The 24,063-nt window shown below is 29.7% G+C and overlaps 1 protein-coding gene across 1 annotated transcript in view; it reads left to right on the top strand.

Annotated features, from left to right (window-relative positions):
- LOC114121934 (uncharacterized) overlaps positions 1 to 24,063 on the top strand; it is an 88,834-nt gene that overhangs the window by 45,503 nt on the left and 19,268 nt on the right. The gene's annotated exons all lie outside the window — the stretch shown is intronic.

Raw genomic sequence — 24,063 nt, forward strand, 5'->3', positions numbered from 1 at the left:
GATACTCTTAAGTTGATAAACACTGTATAGCTAGTATAACGGTAAGATAGTAATATTAATTTATAGTTTTAATATGTATACGGGTGAAATAAGAATGAAACATTTAACGGTGTTAAAGCATAATATTATGAACTGTATAAAGCAAAATGGCTACATTCCATATAATATTATACTCTCAAATTTTAATAATATACGAACATATTTAATAAAAGAAAAACATATAAATGTAATTGAATTATATAATATTATAATATATTTATTATTAAAAAAAAAAATCGTCTGTCGTTACAAGTTATAACTTATATCTAAGTAAATTAATTATTTTTTCAACATCTAATTCGTATTTGTATATAGCTATGTAGGTATTTCGTTGACGATCAAATAATAAACAAAAATAGAATAAACTCAATTTTTTAATTACAATTTTTTTCTCATGTTATACAGAATACATTTTTATAACAGTACTAATTTAGCGGTGCTATTTACTGGTATTAAATGTCGGCGAATAACTGCTTAATTGTCCTAATGAATGTGGATCACCTATCACAGTGAATGGATACGAATGTTTAAACGAGCTACGTAGCGAAGAGTTAAAATTCTATATAACTATAACAATAGAACAGTGGTTTACTATATATTTCCTAAACATTTTCAGACAACGGAATTTTAATTATATCATACGATGAGCGATGAAATACCACGTCTGAAACGACGTACATTATTCTGCAAACCGTATATATAGGTATTAATAAATAGGCTATCGTGTAATGAGCAATCGTTATTGAAAATATCGATCACTCGCTGCAGATATACACAACAACATAATTTCGATCACGTCCCAGTCATCAGATGCACGTTATAATTATTATACTTATAATAGTCATATTATGTATAGAAACGCGGCTGCTATTACCTATTATTATACGCGTCTGGTCGTTCGAAAGAATTTAACGCTGATTACCACTCTCGTCGGAGACTCGCGATAATTTTCACGTAATACCATTACAATTAACCACATTTATAATAAAACTCGACTAAACGTGTATAATGTACCTATAATATACCTATCGTAGGTACACTCGACGTAAGTGTACGCGTACTCGCGTCGCTCCGTTACGCTCGTCGTTGTTTGTTTAGTGGTCGCAATAAGAAGTTTTCCTCCTCTGTCGGTCGTGTCCCCTAAGCCCCCGAGATGACGTAGGTATCCGTATAATAATGATAATGTAGTAGTATTACTACAGTCGCGGCGGTGTAGTTTACTAGGAGTCTTCGGTCATGACGAGACGGTGGCGGCGGCGGCGGACACTTTCATAACGTATGGGTCACGATTCGCGGTCGAGGGGGAAAAAAAAAGAAACGAGAAAAACACATATTATAAAACGTCAATCATACGTACACCGCAGCAGCCGCGGCCGTTGTGAACTATATAGTATACAGTGATAATATTATATTAAGTAGGAATGTGCTGCAGGTGGCTCGCGATTACGTTTTCCGTGGGGTCACACTCGCGCCATAATATTAATAATACTCGACGACCGATGATTAACCTGTCCGACGAATTACATTTTGATAAAGGCGCACGCCACCTCTAAATTATCGCACGGCGGTCTCGCACGAAAAAATCGGACGAAACAAACCGACCGGCCCGACCCATTCGGTCGGCTGCTGCTAGCACACAGTATTATTGGTCTATTACATATCATTATACATTTTTTATTATAATATAATATACATTGTATTACGCACCGTCGTAATTAACTCTCGAGATCGTTTCACGCACATCGGTTCCTATAAAATATATATTAATATATTACCGTACGTCGTGCGTTATACGTCTAAAATAATATTATATACATGATTGTTTCTGAGTTATTAACGTGTTATATTATCATTATAAGATCATAGGCATAATATAATATGATATCACTCTGTGTGTATAATACAATAATAATAATAATATATATAGTTTGTATTTACGCGTGTGGTGTGTATTACATTATATTACGAGCATTATGGGCTTTCTCTCTCGGTCGGGCAACAAACTTGTAGTAATGCGTATACGTTTTTATTATTGTTGTGTGAATAATATATATATTATTTCGATTGCGACCGTTTTATGCGAAATGTTTTCACGACTGACATTTACGGGCATCTATATATTATATTATAATGATTGACGGCGTACGAAAACTACGGACGACCGATTCGTCTATATAATTATTATATTACCTATATACAGACGCACGAAGATCAGTAGTAGGTATATCATTTTTCGTCTCATTTGCATATCGTATCATATCGAGATGAACCGATCGAAACGAACTAATAATAAAAACGATTAGAAATCGACAAGCCCTAACAACGCGCACACATTTTATATCTACAAGAATCAATTATCTTTTTTTTTGATTGAGTCTGCATTAGTCTTTACGACTGATGTTGTGCACAATATATATTACGATCGTATATATATATAACATTTATTAACATGTACCTATGTTATATACATATTGTAATCGACGCAGACGTGCCGCATACATCTGCATAGTGATTAATGTCGAAAGACACACCATCAACAGTTATATTATAAACACACTTGTTGCACGCGGGCTGGAGATGAGAATATATTATTATTATCCTTTCTGATAATCGGTATGATCGATGACGTCTTGTAAAAGTTTCAATCGTGATTAATGAGCATTTGTATGCATTCGTGCATTGTTTATTCCGTCGATCTTGAGTTTTGAGTAAACCATTGTAATCATATTTTTTTACGAGTTGGGAAACAAAAAAAAAAAAACCGTTTGTTTTAATCGATGTAACGATTCTATTCGATTTTTAGTTTTGACGAATATTCGCAGAGTTCCTCGACCTTCCGTTTCACGCAGTTTCGCGACGCATATCGCATTATATATATAATATATAAATGTGTAAGGATACACGAAAAAAATGTGCTCTGGTGTCAGAGGAATTGCGTAATGAAATCGCGATTACAAAACCAGTAGATCCGGATGCTTTCTCACCACCAAGTTTCTTTGCAAGCACGCCGGAGCGGAAACGCTCGGATGCCTGCGACTGACTGCATTCTTTTATTGCGCTCGGTGCACGCACCTCCTTCGTATATATTGGTATTACGAACCGATTACTAATTGATACATAATGTTTATGAAGACAACGGGTCAACGTGTCCGTTATTGGCTACGCGGGCACAATGTAATATCGTTAAACCTGAGTGAAAGCATCGTATAATAATATACATTTATATAGTCCTTCAATTTCGGCAATATTGTTACACATACCAATAACGTGTGAGTGATTTTAACGAAATCTATTAAAACCAATTTTATGTTACACGTCGTGCGACGTTATAAAAATAAACTTAAATTCATAAATATTCAAGGTAAAAAAAAAAAAAAAAAACAAATGTGATATTTGACGTTTTAAATACGATTCTACAATAATTTTACTTGTACAGTATATACTCATACTTGTGGCCGCACACGCAATATTTCGACTGTATTGAGAAACTAATAAAAGTCCGAACTGCAGTCTATGTATAAGTTAATAACTATCGTAACTACTTAGCTGACGCAGTCACAATGATAAATAATGGTCGATTTAAATTTTATTATGATCATTGATCAGTGTACAATAAACTGTAGGGTTTCATTAGAATATTTTGTTAAAGTGCCCTGTACTTAAGCTTTTATAAATCTTGAAGATATGCATACTGGAAAGTAAATAAAATATCACTTACTGAATGTGATCACTTTCGAAGTTCTAACGGTTTATAATACCATATTTATCAAGACAAGGATAACAAGGAAATCTTGAAGTAACAATTATTATAGTTTATCACCGATCTATGATATAATAATATGTTAAAAATAGAAATTTAATGACATATTTATTGCATCATAAATATATATATGTATTCATTTTATAATTTTACGAGGGTCTTAAATGTTTAATGAAAATGGTATAACTATAAAAATCTAATAAAGTAATAAATATAAATAAATCTAGTACTTTTTTTATTTACTTAATACACTTTGTTTTTAAAAAAGAAATTTGATTGTTATAAATAGAAATAGAATATACATAATATTGCTATTCGAAGCTGATTATAATATGCATTAGTGTTATTTGTATATTTGTAAAAAAAATAATATACATATTTAATGATGATTATTGTTAGGTATAGCACAAATATTAAAAAGTTGAAAGTGTTGCTTAAATAGAATAGTAGTGCTATTTCCAATTTTTTGTGCTTAATATTGTCAGTAATTAAATAATACTACACTTTTTTTTACCTATCACATATATATAGAACGATTTTATGATTACTGTTTATATAATTATTAAAACAATCATAAAACACAGTACTTACACAGTTAACCAATTGCATTATTATTAAAATTAAATTTAAACGATTAATTCGATTAATATAATTTTAGTATATAAGTTTACTGTGTGTATTTTTTACATTGAAGGATAATTAAAAAAAAATAATAATAATAACACTTTAATTTACCTATAATTTACCTAACCTATAAGCTACTTGACAATTTATACTTGTATTATTATTATTTTTTTGATAATACCTTCTTATCTATTTAAAACTAAAATGTAATTTAATGTAATCTTAAGTATATTTTAAAATGTTCTCATTAACTATTATTGTTAAATTATTGCAATAGTTTATATTGTAAAGTATTGTTGATAATGCAATATATAATAGCACTGTCCGTTATTATTATATAAAATTGTAAGGTATATTCAATAAGTGCTTTATTCTTATAGTCTTACATATTTATTACAATCTTACAACGTCTAATTAAAAAAAAAAAAAAACCAGTTATAATAGTCTGCTAATCTTGTCAGTAAAATATAATTTACACATTTCAAAAAACTTGCCTTACCTTACAGGATTGAACATTATTACAAAATTATGTTTATTCATAACATTTATTGATGTGGGAAAAGTCGTATTTGAACCACATTGAACGAATTTCATAGTGTTTCGTTAACAGGTAGAGTCACTCCTTTAAAACGCCGTTAAACGTAGGCCGAAGGGACTTACACAAACATAATTATAATACACTATAAATTTAAAACTAGATTTGCCCAAAGAAATGTAATAGCATAGTAGTACGTAATATTTTTAAACCGTAAAAATAATATCGATTAAACGATTTACCACTTCAACACTCGAGCTTTATTTATTTGGTCAAAAAACTTCTATAATTTTGTATTTAATTTAAATTACACTTATAGTAGTGCCTGTATACTTTCTCTTGTTGAAAATCACAGTGCAATATTGTGTGAATAATAATAGTAATGATAATAATTATAATGAATTATGAAATCAAAATACAAGAAATAACTTGTTTTACATCTAGTACGTGTGACGTGTAGTGTAAAGTTGTTTACGCTCTAAAAAGAAACATCTTTTTAGGGTGGGACCAAGGGTAGTAAGATTATACGTAAAAAGTGTTAGGCTTATTCCATGCTCGAATACAATAATATGCAAAATATAATATTTGGAGAAATTTAAGTTTACACAACTATTATTAAAGCACAGTTTAAAATTTAAATCTTACATATTTTGTAGATGATTAGGAGGGGATGTTGATTAATGGAATAATAGAATTCGATGATGACTTTTATCAGAAAAAAATCTCCGAGCGTTTTTAACATAATATATTAACATCTATGGAACTTGGTTTACAAGTTATAGAAGTAGTTAAGTTTGGTGTCATGTCATTTCGATACACGTTAAACGAACGATGTCAATAGGACGAACAATTGAACACTGGCCATAATTCGACGCACGTAATTTCAACACGACTCAACATTGACCCGTAACAATATTTGAGCATATAGGTATATATATAAAATAAATGTTTTAAGTATAAAAATACTATTTGTTAGTTTAATAAAAGTCCAATATAAATAAACTTATTGAAAAAACGTTAATTTCAGATACGTAGTTGATGGGTGGTCTTTTAATCCATAATTTAAAATATAAGTAGGTAATACAAGAATCTTGTTTAAAAGATAAGTATCATGTGTATAATTTTTAAATGAATTATTCACACCTATCCTAATTACCAGTAAATGGCAGATAGAAGCATTGCTATAAAATGTTGTTAGTTGTATAGGTATACAATTTCTTATGATTTTGAATTTCTACATGATTTTGATTTTTTCATGTTTGAAAATAAATTATTACTTATTTTATGACTAATTGTACCTATAATTTACTAATATTGTTAAAATTCAATAACCAAACTTTTTTTTTTATCTTAATTGTTAATTATTTATAATGGGCTATTTTCATTTTATATTTATTCAGTGCAGGTTGTTTAATATATGCGATTTAATTTCACGGTCCATTAAAATTTATGGACTAACATTTTTCTTTCGCATATATTATTTTAATTAAATTTAGAAATTCGTTGATAGTATTTGTTTGACATTTATCTGATAGGTAATAATATAATATAATCACTAAAATCACTAAAATCACTTAATATATTTTATTCTGACGTTCGTTTTGTTTAATTATGTGTATAAGATGTTATTTTATTTATACATTATTTTTTTAATGTTGTTCTGATATTTTGCTGATATGTGTAGTATGTAATATGATACTCATATTAATCTATACTCATGCTGCTATTTCATTTATTTTATAGAGAGGTTAGATACCTAGTAATTTTCACTAAGGATGATGGAATATTGGAATTACTGTCAAATACCTGAAATACTTACTTAAATATTTCTTTAGGACATATTATCAAATGGACGAGTCTAAAAATGTATATAAAAAATAATAAATGTAAATATTATGCTGCATTATATAGTAGGTATTACATGCGGGGAAAAAATACTGAGAAGTAGCTATAATTTTCTCATAATTGAAAATCTGGTTTTTTTTTTAACCGTCATCGACTGCTGCTGCAGTAGCTGCGTTTTCCATCTGAATAATAATTAGTAGTTTTAAACCCGAGAAATGGGTATAAATATCGAGTAATCAATTACTAACAAAAGGAATGCTTTTTAACCTAAAAACCTAAAGTTGTTTTATTTTACAAACCAGTTTGATATTATTATTATTGACGTAAGGTAAATATCGGCACGACCACCAGGCGTTGTAATAAAAATACTTTGTCTTTCGATGACACATTAGCGAAACGAGGTAGTCGTAATATTTATACAGCTCACTTGATAAACTGAATATTACGCGTGGGCCACAAGTAGATACTTAAATTTAGGCAATAAAGTTGTAGGTAGGTACAGTCGACTATTACACGTGTGTACGATGGTTTTCAAATTATAGGCCATGTTTTGAGTTTTTTAGAACACTGTTTAATAAACAAAGGAATGTTATTTTAAATTTCGCTCTACTTCAAAATGTTTGCGTGGAAACATGTATTTTTATTACATTATTTTACCGTTATGACGATATTATGTTATTGTTTGTACAGCATGATATTGTATACTGTAAAAATATCAGCTTGTGATTTGAATTTTCGTTCAAAATTTCAAAGAAGTCACCGTAGGCTGCATTAAAAAAACGTTACCTGTTGACTATGGGTTTATCACGCTCGAACAAATCTAACTATCATTTATGATTAAAGTTGACAAACACGTTTTCACAAAATCTATTGAATTAATATTGTTGTGTTAATATTTTGTAGCTTTGTTTATTCTACTGTGAATTCGCTTTTAATACACGTAACTTCAGAAACGATTTTTAATTCGGTAATTACCTCTATAATAATAATAATATGCAACTAGTGCAAATACGATCGATTTAAAACAATATTACCACTAGTAAATTGTTATGGCTTAGAATTAAATAGCTTAGTTATTCGATGCTTGAAATTCACACACATACATAAATCTACACACCTATGTACACGTATATAAGGATGAAATAAATTATGATAAATAATTACTTATACGTATTATATACAGCATAAGGTACTCGATGGCTGCTATTTTGTGGTTCGTGACCGAAACGGCCCAACGTGCGTATAATGTCTGCAGTTATTCGCCATCAGAATGTTAATAATAAAGCAAAAACAACTGCAGCTAGCACGGGGCACAATAATATACAGGATGATTCACCGAGCCTGTTAATCTTCCTTTTTCCCTTTAATTTATTAAAATTTTAAGTTTTGGAATTCAATAATATTCTGCTTTTTGCTTATGATTATAGTCTTACAAAATGTAAAGTAGATATAACCTATCGGAACTACTATTTATTATGTTTAAACAGTTTTCAAAAAAATATAAATATTGCAGGTATTGATTAGAATTCAAATATTACTATTTTTTGTAAATTTAATTTTGACTCTTACAAGTATTCACGACAATTATCTGCTAAATATCATACGATATAGGTAGAAAGGAAGTGCGTTGTCATCATATTTTGAAAAACAAAAGTTTGTTTCTTTAGAGAACACTCAACCTTATGTATTACAATATAATCTCAAGAATTCTTTGATTTGAACATTTTCCAAAACCTAGATTTTGAACGATTGCATTATCGAAGGCGAAAACGAGACTGCGAATCGTCCTGTATACGGTGCGGCCGAAACACCGGACGACGACGAAGAGCGTGGCCGTTGTGCGTACCACCTATGATACTACGACTTATGTATACAACAATATATAGATTCGTATAATAATGTGGATATTATAATAATAATATAAACGAACAATATGGTATTATTATACGTATATCGTCGATAGAGCACGACGACGATGGAAATATAAAATACGTCTTAGCAGCGTGATGTGCGCCGTACATACAATATAATAATAATAATATAATTGGAATATAAGCTTCTCACGTAATGCGACGTATGTCGCCGACGGAAATATTGGCGAACCGGCGGCGGCGGCGGCGTGCGGTTAATTTGCAGATTCATCGTGTATAATACTGCGCCCACGCCAAGTCACGACCAGACCTTGAACCTGCTGCCGCCGCCACTGCCGCCGCCGATACCGATCGTGTACTAGGGGATTCTGCGTCCGATCGGCGGAAACTCGCGAGTCCGGATAGGCGGCGCGGGAGAGACGCGTCACGACGAGAAGACCGCGGCAGGAACGCGTCTTCCCCGCAGAAGCATATTGTGATATAGCGGTCGTATTGTTTTCGCGGTCATCGGCGGCGGTTCCCTCCGGGCCCCGGAAGTGTGCGGAGCGAGTAAAATACGATTATTGTAGTCACTCCTCGGCGAACACGAATCCGCACACGCTCGATCGTGTCTGTCTTACACCTCAGATCATACTCACACGAGCCGGAGCGCGCGGCAGATTCGCCGATCGCATTTTATCTTCTCCGATCGTGCGTTTATTCGAATAATGATTTTTTTCTAACACGTCTATATACCTATGATATACGTAGGTACTTAAAGACCGTATGTTTTCAGATAGGTACTCGGATTTTCGTGCGATTTAACGAGTACTTATAGTAGGTAGTTTTTGTCTTCCGAAGTACTATATGCTCGCGAACAACAACATTGCATGTTTATATTAACACCACCTGTTATATACGGTTATCGATATTGTATAGTTAGTAAAAACGTCAGCGAACAACACAAAGTATATTGTCTTCTATAACACACGCGTATTAGTGCTACGCGCATTTTATATTTTATGTATACATAGCTCCCATTTAGTCCAAATCTAAATCTCTGTTCTTAGGTTATCAAGACTACAAATTCGGAAACTATACTCTTCCAAATTTCGATTTAGGAATATTAACGTTTCCAAAGAAACCATCAGTTAAACAGTTTACAATGACAAATAATTAGGTTGTTACGAATCAGTCATATCAGTGTTAATTACAGTAGAATCGCAGAAATTGCAGAAAGGAGATAAGTTTACTTTTATATTTTTTTAGAGAGATAAAAAATATGTTATGGACACGTCCCTTCCCTGTTATTTTCAAGTGCTACTTTAACATGTTCGGAAAGTTGGATTTTTCTCCAGTGAACGATGAATAGAGTACATTGAACACGTATAATTTATGAGTGTTTAGTACACAGTGATAATAAAATCAAGATCGATTAGAATTGACTTGTTTCCTTTCTACGGTTAGGTAGCGATTTTATTGTTCGATAACATTTTATTGTCGAGTTATTATTACGTCGGTGGAAGGTAAATAATGTTTTATGTACTCCATTAAATTTTATTACCGCCGAGATATTCTAAGACTAAGTGCAACGAGGCTTTTAGAGGAAAAAAACATTAAATTACAAATTTGAAACTCACACACACTCACATGCGGCGACAGTCATTTGACAACAATACTATACCCTCCTAAAAAATTGTGTAAATTTTATATATATGAGATGGAAATCTAATTTTTATACATAAATTCATTTCACGTCATTCTGATTTCAAATAAATCAATTTATTTTTACTTTTTTTATGTGAATGCTTTTTTATTGCTTCTTTCAATTATTCCAGTTGTGGATTTTTTAAATGGTTATTATGTTATTGTAATAATAATAAAATAAATTTATAAGAAATGTAAAAACCCAGAATGCGGACTAAATAGTTATTATTGTTTTTGTTATCGGCTTGATTATTAAATGTAGATTGTAGGTATACACTTATAGGTTATCGATCTGCATATTATTATAGCCTGCAGTTCCTATACGGTTAGTATGCCTATAGCATTCATATCGATCTTTTCAAAATTTAAAATTTGTGTTGTAATTTGAAATCTCTTGTATGAAGTATGCACCGAATAATTCAGTGGATGTAGAGAGTTCGTTTTCGATGTATAAAAATATTCTGTCGGACAATACAGAGTCAGATTAACTATATTGCAAATCTAGAAAATACATGGTAATTAATTATTTTTTTAATTTAAATTCATTTTTCAAATTTTTTATTCATTTTTATAACTTTTTTTTGTTAATTTTTGGTCATTTTGGTCATGCTTTTTTTTTGCTTTTATAAAAAATAAAATATGCTTTTTTTTGCTACTTTAAAACAATCGTGTGCTATTTTAGTTGCTTATTACGATTTAAAATCCGAATTGTATATATCACCCGCCTATATATTATAATATTATTATCACGCCTATATTACGGCCGCGTCTGTTTGACGTGTGTTCGAACGCGAAAGCTATTATATTATCATTATAATATAGACGATAGACAACCGGCGATGTTGCGGCTATGTTGGGTAAATTAAAAATGTGCGTAAAAAAAAAAAATCGTGTGCTCCGTCGCAGGTGATTTAGTGGATTTCGTTTATTTGAACAAGCCGCGACCCGAAGCGTGTTTGCGGTATCCTTCGGGGCTCGCGCACGGCTCTCTAATTAACGTGGTATAAATCGTGATGCCAAACCCATTAGTGATTTATCGGCACTGTGCGACGGCATGCATGTCCGTATATTATAGCGAATCCCCGGAAATCGGCTTGGCGGGCTACGCATATTGGCCGTCGCCGTTTCGGTATTGTCGAGAAAATCGTTATTATAACCCGACCGGGCGCGCGGTGTCCATCTGAACGATCCGTCGACAGTATTATAATATTATAATTTAGTATTAATATGCATTTGTTTCTACGGATTCGCTAAGTAATAACGATATAATATTGTTATATTTTTATTTGTGTTGCGTTCCGGTCATAAATCTAAAACGAGGCTGGACTCGAGCTGTTACTATATAATATTAATAATAATATATTGTTCTCTTGCTATAAATCATTACGACTTTAATACGTTTTTTTTTTTTAAATCTGATTTCTGAATGTTAGATCCGATCTCGACTGTATAAACGATTACAACTCATATAATATAAACTCCGTTATAAACAGCCATCGGTATATTATGCGTATACATATTATTACTTTGATCAAGTACAAAAAATTAAAATAAGAACGCACGTAAATATTCCGTCGGATTACTCTGCACATTATATAATTTGTTATAATCCGTCGGATATGACGTTGGGCGCGATTCAGGAAACGCAAACAAAACGATATGTCATAAACTCATATTGACCTACATGTAAGTATATACTATTTGTATAGAGCCGTCCTAAAATCGAATTGAATAACGACGCTCTACCACGCAACCATATAAAACCACGAATCTGTCGTCGCGGGTTTTATGTGTTTTATCGCCGTGAAAGCTTTTACGGATTTTCGAAGTTTCGTGTGGGCAAATTTGGCAAACGAAAGTGTACTACAGTGTAAGCCGCGGTAATATTATTGTAATTTATATATAAATATTATTGCCTCGCCATAATACGGCGACAATAAAACGTTTATCGACCTGATAATATTATGCACTGCTGTGTTGAAGAAAACGATCTGGACTTGCTCGCCAAATGGAAAAAACCGGCTGCTGTTTAGTACTGCAGGAAACAAAATAACACGCAAGCACGCGCATAACTATGTATATTATCCGAGCGCTTTCGAACACAAAAAGAGGAATGCGATTTAGGTACCTTAATGGCAAAATTATTATATTTTTATTGTTGTTATCGTAGTCGTCGTCGTCGACGACAGATGCTGAAACCGCGTTTCTGTCCGCTACTGACCGCAATCGCCACAGATGATATACTTTTAATACGATAATATCTTTAAAAATATATAATCTGTTTAGAAATTATAATACATTAATTATTAGGTACACATTACGAGTACACCACCATAACTATTTTCGCAATATTTCGTGTTTATAACAATACTATGCTATATTGCTATATGCAATAATAATAACAGCACAGTACGAGCAAAAAAAATTAACCACTGACAATAATGTAATTATTTTACCGAATTATTGTCAACATCGTAACCGTAAGTCAACCTTGTCGTGGGCGACCATACGCGAAATTCGTTTGCGAAATAAGGGCGCAAGCATAAAAGTTTTGATGATGATGGTACATCTGCACAGCAATATAAGATAATCTCAACAAAGAATCGCGGAAGAACATTTTAGTAATTACATTTCATTATGTCACGGGTCGTACGTCCAGTGATCGTCTCACATAGTTTACGATGTCTTATTATTATTATTATCTTCCGAGGTCAACCGTAATCACAGTATGTAATAATATTATATTAACGACACTGTTGCGGTGTCCTTCCGTTTGCTGCACAGCGGATAGTTCTCACGGACGACCAAAACGTTTACGAAATCTCCCTAAACCATCACCATAATATTATAATATACTTCATAGGTACTTACATATTATAATTATAATTGTAATGACAATATATGTCATTGCGTGGGAGGACCATGTAAAACATTATGTCAACACGACGTGAAACCTACTCAACACTCCTCGTGTGTTTATTTTAAAATTAAAACGTACGTTCTATCAAAACGTATACGATTATGCCGCACCGAGTTGTCGTTATCGTTTAGTCTGTTAAATAATAAATTATTATATCCTGATATTACGTCAAACCCACGTTCTATAAACCACTCATATAAACGTCTCATTAGTTAACTTAGCGCAGTTAGGAAACCGTTTAGAACACATTTCGGTAAAATTATTTTTCGTTTTTTCGTTCGACTCGTAATGGGTACGAATTAAAGATTGAAATGAAATAAATTGCACTTATTTATCATTCGACTGTAGAAAGTGCATACGTAAATGAAGAAAAAACTATAGTATATAAAAAAGTCGAATTTGAATTCATCGTAGAATCAAAGCACGTACATTGGTTATAGAGTTTATAGATATTAACGATCTACACAGATATCTCGGATCCATTTCTACTTGAGCCATATAGCTATATTTTGACTCTTCCAGAAACTTTAAATCATAACGGTTATATTCACAAACACTACTTTAAATAATTTTGTCTTCTATTTCTAAAAATAGTCAGTCCCTACCATTTGATGCAACGTAAAAATCATCACAATCGTCTTCTCCGTATATCCAATAAATAATTGTCAGTAGTCACGCACATAAATGAAATTTCATTAATTATACATTTCCTTTTAACACCGTTTTATGCATTATTTGAATGTTATAAGAAATCATAATGTTTGTATAATATATTTTGTTCTATAAAATAATTTGATTTCACTTGTTTATAATTTTTGGATTTTAGTTTTGATTTATGTGTTTGTTTAAATTTTCTTCGTATTTTAACCAGTTTTATGTGAATAAAATAAATCTGGTAGCAGGTACATCATAATTCATAGTATAGTTTTAATTTGTTTATGTATAGAAATAGAATATTGTATATAAATAATGTTTTTTGTTGCTTACTATTAAACCGTTATGAACGAATGTGGTTAAAATATTCACTTTTTTTTTTTTTTTAAAAAATCATGTTATTCTTTATTATTAGACCCACCATTCATTGATTTATACTAATAAAATATACTTTCTAGTAGTTAAATTAAATAAATTTAATTAAGAATGATAGTAAGAAATATGTCAAAACTTCATTCTTTACATATTGAATTATAATGAGATAAACATTACTAAGTAGTTTTACTTGTTTACTATTAAATATAATACATATATATGTACACATATTATTTAAGTCATTATAAGGTAGTCACTTATATCTATCCTATTTTATTATTATTTTTACTTGTTAAAATTTAATGATTGCACTTTTCTATTTTATAGTTTATTAGAGTTCGATTAAAACAAATTAGAAACCATTTAGTTGAACTCGTGAAATTATTATAATATTACATTATACATATATTTCTCGTACAATAAAATATTTGTTTTTTAATATAATATTATTTATTGTTGTAACTGGTTTCTATTGTTCATAAGTACCTAACTATTTGGTGAAACACGGTGTGAAATTTATTTTATGCCTTATAAGACATATAAGTTACGTATATAAAGTTAAAATATTCTATTTCTATGATAATATGATTTTATTTTTATTTGATAATAATTGTATATTCGTGTACACATTAACTCGTATACATAAATAAAAGTTACTTTATGTAGGTATTTGTAAAATTATAAAGAATGCTTTAGTGCAAAACATTGTTTAGAAAATACCGTGTGAATATTCTCTGGTCTCCAGAGTCTGCCTCGTATTTTATTTGCAAGGCCTTTATTACACTATAACTTACGTATAATTTGAGTGATTTAATAGACTGCACGCTGAAGAAGTCGTGTATAATTATTTAAGATCACTCGAGACGTGTAAGTGAGAATTTAATGTATAGAAACTTTTAATGAAATAAACAGCTGATAGTAGGTACACACACTCATAATATAGTATGTATTTTATAGCTCAAGTCACGGACGCCCTTAAACTTTGTATACTATACATCATAATAAAAACAGAGACACGAATCTACTTGAAAAATAAAAAGAAGACGTTCTGTAGAAAATCAATAATTGAGTTTACATTGTCTTGAGGTCATTTTAATGGACACACGATGACGGCACGACGATAATAACGTGATGACGCGATGACGAGCAAGAGAAATATGCTTCCGGAATTCTATACCCCTCCATCAGATATGAGAATAATATTTTTATTTTCGTTTAAACGCGAACTTCCGAATAATTCAATCATATCCAAAAGTCAAGTCTTCACGATTTATTGCCCCGTATTCTTTTACTCTATTCACCTCGTTCGTAGCAATATTATATTCTACTTTCTTCGTTGTTTTCAAAAAATAAAAAAAAATAAACCGTAAACTCGAGAAGTACAACGCCTAGCGTGGTGTGGCGTACCTACATAGTTATGCGGTCGATTCCTCGGGCCATTCACGGTGATCGAGATCAAAATGATATATATTATCACGGGAAAATGGAAACAAGCAATAGTAACAATATCGTATATAAAATGTTTGTCCGCATATCCGCGCGTATACGTTTATGCATATATATACCTATAACCTATACAAGCATTTCCAGTAGATGTATGTTCGCATTATTATTATTATTTTACGTGTACCCGTGGTTTGCATTTGCCTACACTTTTTCTTCTCGAATCCCCTTGTCGCGATCAGCTCCAATAATAATTGTAACGCTAATCTCGCAAGTTTCTACTTTCGTTCGTCTATTGCTTTCGTTTTCATTTCTGCAATTTTATCGCCTCGTAAGTATATAATATACTCCCTGTTTGATTATAGGTGCGAGCAGTTGAATTACAATATACATATATAGTTGACAACTTGAAGGTTTTATTAGCACATTTTAGTGTACGTACAACTGTAATACATACGTACGTACGAGAAAATGGCTTTATAATATTCTACTCGCTATCGATTTGCATTATTGTTACAAAAATAATAACTATATATAACGAACCCTTCACGCGAATAATCGTATTATTGTCACTCTATACACAACATTATAATATGTACATGTCACATAAAAGTATTATATTTATAATTATATATTTACCTGTATCGTGTTACATAGTCGGTAATACTGAGTGCAGACTGTACGAGTGTACACTGTACACACGTATAATAGTACCTACTATGAAACGATCTTTAATAAAAACATAACCTTAACGGATTTTTTTTTTTTTGGATTAATTAAATTTGTAGTTTAAATCACAATAGTAAATAAAATAATCTAATCCGTTTATCCGTAATAAACTAACAGAGGGTGCGAGATCTGTTTTACGATAGGGTGGAGAAAGTCGTCCACAGAATTCGAAGGACGATGGTTTTGAATAAAGACGTCTTACGTGCGCGTTATGAAATAAAGATAATAATATATTTATATTTTTCAATTTATAATAGAATGTAAAATTTATTTATAAATTATAATGTAAAAATTATTATTATCATTATTATTACTTTTTTTCCAAACATTTATTTGAAAGGTATTATAATCTGTATATCTTTAGAAAATAACCATACCTGAGTAGATAATTTGTATGGACTAGGAAGACAAGTCGATAAAGGAATTATTATTATACAGCAACACTTTTGACTTAATTTTTATTTTATGATACATATTAATGCCATGTTCTCTTAAGATATCGTTTGACTGAGTAAGAACAAAGAGCAGTGGATTTTAATGATTTTCAAGTCAGGAGAGGAAAAGTTTGTAGATATATGCAGTTACTTTTGAGAACTTGTATATATCCGAGTGAAGGGTATGATTCGAAACATAAAATAGTTCATATTGTTTTTATAAAATATATACACATATTTTCCATATATAAATAATAATATAAGTTTTTACGTCCCAAGATAAAGTTAAATAATGATATCATAGACAATATTTGTCTTATTTATTTCTAGTATTTTATTATTAATTGTTTCAAACTTAAATCCTATTACGAGGTCACTAATTTTTATTTTATAAATAGTTTTAAATTATTTCGAGTAAAATAAATAAATTTCTCACTAAAAGTAATACCCCTTCATAATTCTTATCAAAATACACATAAATTTACAATTAAAACTTGCTTATATTATTATTTTATTTTGTTCTTATACTATTATAATATTATCATTTATTCATTTACAATTATTTCGCTATCCAATGTAACTACCATTATCTTTGTTTAATAATATATTTATTATTAGTACTCAGTACTCGTATATGCAATATTGTAATCATCGAGATATTATTTTATTTGTCGAAATAAATAGCATGACTACTGAGTGCTGATATTTTGATGATAGAAAAATGTATGTATGTAGATATATTATATTTATATCTAAATAGGAGCTAAAATATATAGTAAAAACTGTTACCAAAATTCCTTTTTGATCAAACTCTATTAATTAGCCTTCTCTTATCACTCTTTATCTCAGTGTTATATAATAATAATGTATTATTATTTCTATTTTAGTTCTTTAATTATTATCATAATATCTTTAGACATTATGTGATAAACTATTTTCATAATTTAATATACAATACATATTATTTACCAGTTTTTGTTGTGGACATATCATAAGGCACTAGTTCATTATTCATCTTAGGTACTTATTTTTATTTATTCCAATAAGTATCGCATATTTTATTATTAAAATATTAATATAATATTATGTTTTATTAATATTATAATATATTTCTAATAAAAAGCTCATAAAACGCAATAAAATAAAAATATATTTAAGTCGTGTCTCTGTTGTTTTTAATTTGTAATAAAAATAGTTCAATAAAAGTATTTATTAATTTTTTTTTTCTTTCATTTAAAGAAATTTACAGTAAGCCGTAGGGAGATTTTGACAATATTAAATTACACACTTATAGATATCGTAGAAGTGTATTATAAACAATTCACAAATGATTATAATAAAAAATAAAACTACCTGATGAATTTGATCGAAGAGGAAGAAAAATTTAGGTCTTGGTTGAGTGATGAAGCAAGTGATTTCGGAAGTATAATATTTTCTCTGTCTCGGGTGTGTAAACACTAAACAGCATTAAACACATTCAGTGAAAATATGTTTCATGTCCGTACGGACCACATTTATATAAATTATTACAATTATTTTTTGTCAAAAATAATTTAACATCATGTAAAATTGAATTCTTGAATACCATATTTTACTTTTACAAAATAATTAGAAAACACTTTTATGTAATTTTAATACTTGAAATGTGTACCTATTCTGCACAAATTGTTTGCCTGTTCGATTTTTTTTCAAAAATAAGCAAATAAAATATTATCATTTTATAAAAACAAACAATAAGTGCAATATGGTTTTTTATTATTCATCGGCTAGTGTTAAAATATTTTATTTTTATTGTATACGTGATCAGTGACCATAATCAATTTTATTATTTTTCATAACCTTGATAATTAATATTTTATTTATAATATTCACTGATAATTTCTTAATTTATGAGTTGTATATTAATGATAATAATTTAAATACACGATATGTATCACATATTTAAAAAACAAGTTCAGTCCCACGGTTATTGAAATTAACATTAATTTTCACAATTGGCCTATATTTTAAAATTATTATTCTCATAAATAAAGTATACTAAGGTCATTTATGATTTGTTTGAGACTCAAGTATCGCACAATTAATTTTTTTAAATATTTGAAAAACTTTGTTCTATAAATTTATTAATATAAAAATAGTAAATAAAATTAATTTTGAAATTGCGTACTAAAAGTAGTGATAATATTTATATTAAAGAATTTTGAATAGTTGATAAAATAAAAGTAAAATTAGCAAAAAAATCAAGTTTCTATTAATGTTATTTAATGATTACTCTACTATAAATATTTTAAATAATACACACGGCAAATTTTCTCTTAAAGATATTAAGGTTAACATGTAGTAGTTTTATTTTATGTAAAAGATTAAATTTACTGGACTGACGGTCATTTAATTGCACAATTAAATATGTATAAGTATATTTTATTTTAAAGTAGGTATAAGTACATTTGTTTAGCATTATATACTTAATTTAGAGTGATTGGTATACATTTTATATAGACTATCTTATTGCTGGTATACCGAAATTGTGTAATAATATTATTTAATATGATGACACAATTTTGAAATATTTTTAAGTACTTAATTTGTTCAACCATAATACTATCTAAAGTATTTACCATGCTTTATAAAATTAGAATTTCTATACACTAGAATTTAGATTTATACATAACAAAAACATTCTTTATATTATTTAAATTAAAATTAACTTGGCCTAAATAATAAAATAATAATTATTAATATCTAAAATTTAACATTCAAAACGCTGGAAATCTGAACATTCAAATCATGTTCAAGTTATGGTAATGTATGGTGGTTATACATTTGGATTTCATAAAATATTATAAGTTAAATTTAAATAAAATATCCTGGAATATTTTACACAATGTTAAAATATGTTTAATAATCAAACACGTATTATATGTGTCTTGAAATTATATTTATCTTATACACAATACGATAATATGTACATATTCTGAAAATATAGTCATCTAATTGTTTATGCCTTTGTCGTAGGTACCCACAACAATATATTATAATATATTTAAAGGATATAGAAAACAATAGTATCATATATTATAATAATATTTAAAACCATAGTAGGTACCTACGTGATAATATATAAACTTTTAAGTAACAAAACAAGTATTAATAAAATGTAGGTACCCTATAGGTGGTACTTATAATCATTTTTATAAAATAAAATTAGAATGTTTGATCTACATTTAAATTAGATTATTGTTTCAAGTCATAATATAAATTAACAATAATACACGTATTTAGGTAAAAGTTTAAAAAAAATGTTTCAGATGATAGTTGAACGAAAGTGGGCTCATTATTTACACAAACAAAACTCATGAAATAATAATACGAGGTAAACTGTATAATATATGGTCGGTTGTAATTTCTTGCGGGAGAAAACTATGGAGTATCACAATACACACGTAACCGCACACTCGTTAAGAAATGTTTATGATGCGCGGTGGCACGATTCGTAGAGGTTAAGCACTTAAATGAATATATTTAATTTAATATTTCATCACCCTGTATTTATTGTCATTATTAAGTTGAAAAATATATAAATTATAATTAGGTACTTCGAAAACGCTACAGCGCTGAGCTGTATTACCTCAACACATTTTAATAGATACCAAAATTATATTCAGTATCACGTACTTCTTTTCTTGTTAAATTTTGCATAGGTAGTTAAAAAATATTTTATATGTGTTTTTACAAACGCGCAAAAAACCGATTTTTCCATACGTGTACTCGCTAAAATGCCCTCGCATCTCGGGCCCTGTGTCATGCAACTTCAGTTAACACAAACGTAAACTATAGGTGTATAACTGATATTAAATTATAGTGATCAAACAATTGTTTTAATACAATATTATTAAAAATAAATTATAATATGATATTACCCGATTTGATAAAATAGAAATATATTTATATAAACTTATTAAAAAGTCATAATTACAGCACCTCTATATTTAATTTAAATAATCGTAAAATAATAACGTAAAATTTATGTAGCCATAATATCATGCTAAAATGTTCCTTCGCATAGTATATAGTATTACCTATTATTATTATTATTATTATTATTATTATATTACTATTTAACAACACTACGCTTGCACATTTCGTTGTAAAATAATGATAATAAAACATAGATAAGTGACGATATAGCTGGTATATACATAGGCAACGACTACTCTCCGAGTACAGCAGCACGTGCGACTTTATCTGCTCTTAAAATATTGCGAGCAATGTTATCATTTATCACAGTGTAAACACGGATTAATTGCATCAGATATTATAATAACACACGCGAACCGAGTAGGTATATGGTGCAGGATAATGGAACGAGTTCGGGTGGAGTCGCGATAGGATTTCGTATTTATAACGATCGTTTTATTATTATTAGTATTTTATTATTATTATTTTCTCGGTATATTATATATTATGCACCTAAGTATAAATATATAATATTTATATACCTACACCTATGTAATGTATGTATAATATACCTATCCGTTACGATATTCAGCGTGTGCTGCAGCACGCAAAGTATCTCGCGAGGCTTATCGCGGTCCGACCATCGGACTATGTATTATTATTACTGTATATACACGGGTGGAGATATGTATTATTATTACTATACCGAACGATTGCTCGCCCCGGGGAGAGACCAGTTTTGAGTGCTATTATGCCATCCGGTCCGAACTCTTTCGGCCGAAATCCACCGCACACGCGTCCGGCCGGGAGACTTAAACGCGCTGCAGATCACTTGCCGCGCGATTGTGACGACGCCGCGCCACGTGCTATAATTGCTTCGGATTCACGTGCGTATGTTATTATTATCATCATCATCGTCGACGGATAATTAGGCGACTTCGCTTACGTTTCTGGTGCGTTTTCGATGTTCGGCGGCGACAATAATATATACATATATAACGTATAGGCTGATGCAGCAGTATAATATGTAATATATAATACACAGGTACGCGTTTAATAATTATAGTAGTAAAATGTGTGTCAGATACGAATTCAGATAAACTACTTATGTCATATTATACACGTTTGTTTCGTTACACTCATCTATACGAGAATATACCGCATTTTTGATAATCGGATTAATCGGGATTAGTCGGACGAAACTGTTGCCGCTGTAGACGGAGTAAACGACGGAGTCGCGGGCTAAGAAAGTGGACGGATGAATGAGGATAATGTATCTATTTAGTATAATTTGAATCACTAAACGGATTGACGTTGTCGAAATTTAAATTTAATCGAATATCACGAGAGTAATTTTTTAATTTATACATTTTTTTACACTATACATTTATCATGTATGTACAATATAAAGACGATTTCTGCAAAACTAGATGAGATAATCACACAATATCCATCTGGCATCTACCAATACAATATACACTATAATACGAGAGACGTAGTCCGACTAATATAATATTATTATGTATTTTCGTATGGAGCGCGACGAAATTGAACAGTACGAATTATTTTTTTCGAAAAATTTAGAATCTTGTAACCTCTATATTAGAAACACAACATATAATATATAATCATACCATAATAAGCATTTAGTCGAACAAGTCTTGCTGAAGCTGGTATGATTTCCGAATAGAAATGCATTATATTAAACATAATATGTGTTATATACGTTATTACGTTATTAAATTATTTTTTATTCCATTACTATGTTGTAAAAATAATATAAATGTATTGTATTTGAAAAAAATTTAATTAAATCAAACAAATATTACAGTTTCAATAGTTGGTAGAATATTATTTGAATTGTTGTAAAATATTCAAGCGCCAAATACTCATGTATTATTATTGATACTCGTTGCATAAAAAATAATTGAAATAATGTAATTCTGCATAATAAAAAGAAATGTCAATTTGTCCAAAAAATACGTCAAGCAACCAGTTAATGAATTTAAATCACTAGGTAGTTTTTAAAAGCTTAAAAATGTCCCTCAAATCATAAAAGAACAATGACCAGTATTAAAAAAATATATAAACTATTTCATAGTTATAATTTTCTCTTTTGTTAGGTAGGTACTCGGTAAACTTTCTTTTTTTAAGGTATGGTGACAATTTTATACTCCAGAAATTACATTAGTTGTATATTGTAATATAATACTTTTAATCAAATTATTTCTATTTACGATACATATATTTCTTATGTTATTATATCATTCTCTTGTGCTCGTAAATATAGAAAATAAATTTTCCGATGATTGATGGACGTAATTTTTTTTCAAATTAAAGTTTTAATCAAATTTCTCGTTTATCGAGTTTATAGCAACAACGCGGAAATAAAAAAATAATATATTTTGCAAATCGCAATGTATTAATCATATTGATTATAATTAATTAATAAAAATAAAAAGAACGTGCGTATAAATGATTGCGATTTATTCACGTGTTATGTATTATCGTTAGAATTTGGTTTTAATATTTTAACGTCATTAAAAACGCAGAAACAATTATTATATATTATATTTTAGACTGATCACTGATTACATTTTTTCGGTTCAATGAAACGTTTCGTACTCCTTATATATATACATTATATATTTATATAGGCTTACGGTTCCGAAGACGACGTAAATCGTATTATATCACAGCAGGTCGTAAAAAGTGCACGAGTGCAATCGACGTCATGTTATCTAACTCGTGGAATATACTGTAACGAATTAAAAACTGGTTTACTATATGTATACATATACCGCTACCATGCTCGTCCATTCATAACACCGTCTGTGCGTGCACCGAAGACGGCCCGAGATCGATATACAATACTAATATTTCAGAGTGTTTGTGTAATGTGAATAAATATAATATGAACTGGACACGTCAGTGTGTGTATCAAAGGGTACGCATTCGTACGTATTATAGTAGGCTACACAAATTGGGTTACTCTTCTAATATAGAAACCACACGCGAAAACGGTTTTGGTATCACAATGTATTTGTGTTGTGTAATTGTCAAACGTACGTGTCAGTACTACGGTGTCGATAGGTCTCGGCATACAATGACCCTTTTTTTTTATTCTAGAACCATTGGGTGTCAAGGAGATTTTCTCTTTTAAAAATATATTAAAATCTGTTGTTCGTACT

Source organism: Aphis gossypii, chromosome 3 (assembly GCF_020184175.1).
Source record: "Aphis gossypii isolate Hap1 chromosome 3, ASM2018417v2, whole genome shotgun sequence".
Taxonomy (NCBI): Eukaryota; Metazoa; Arthropoda; class Insecta; order Hemiptera; family Aphididae; genus Aphis; species Aphis gossypii.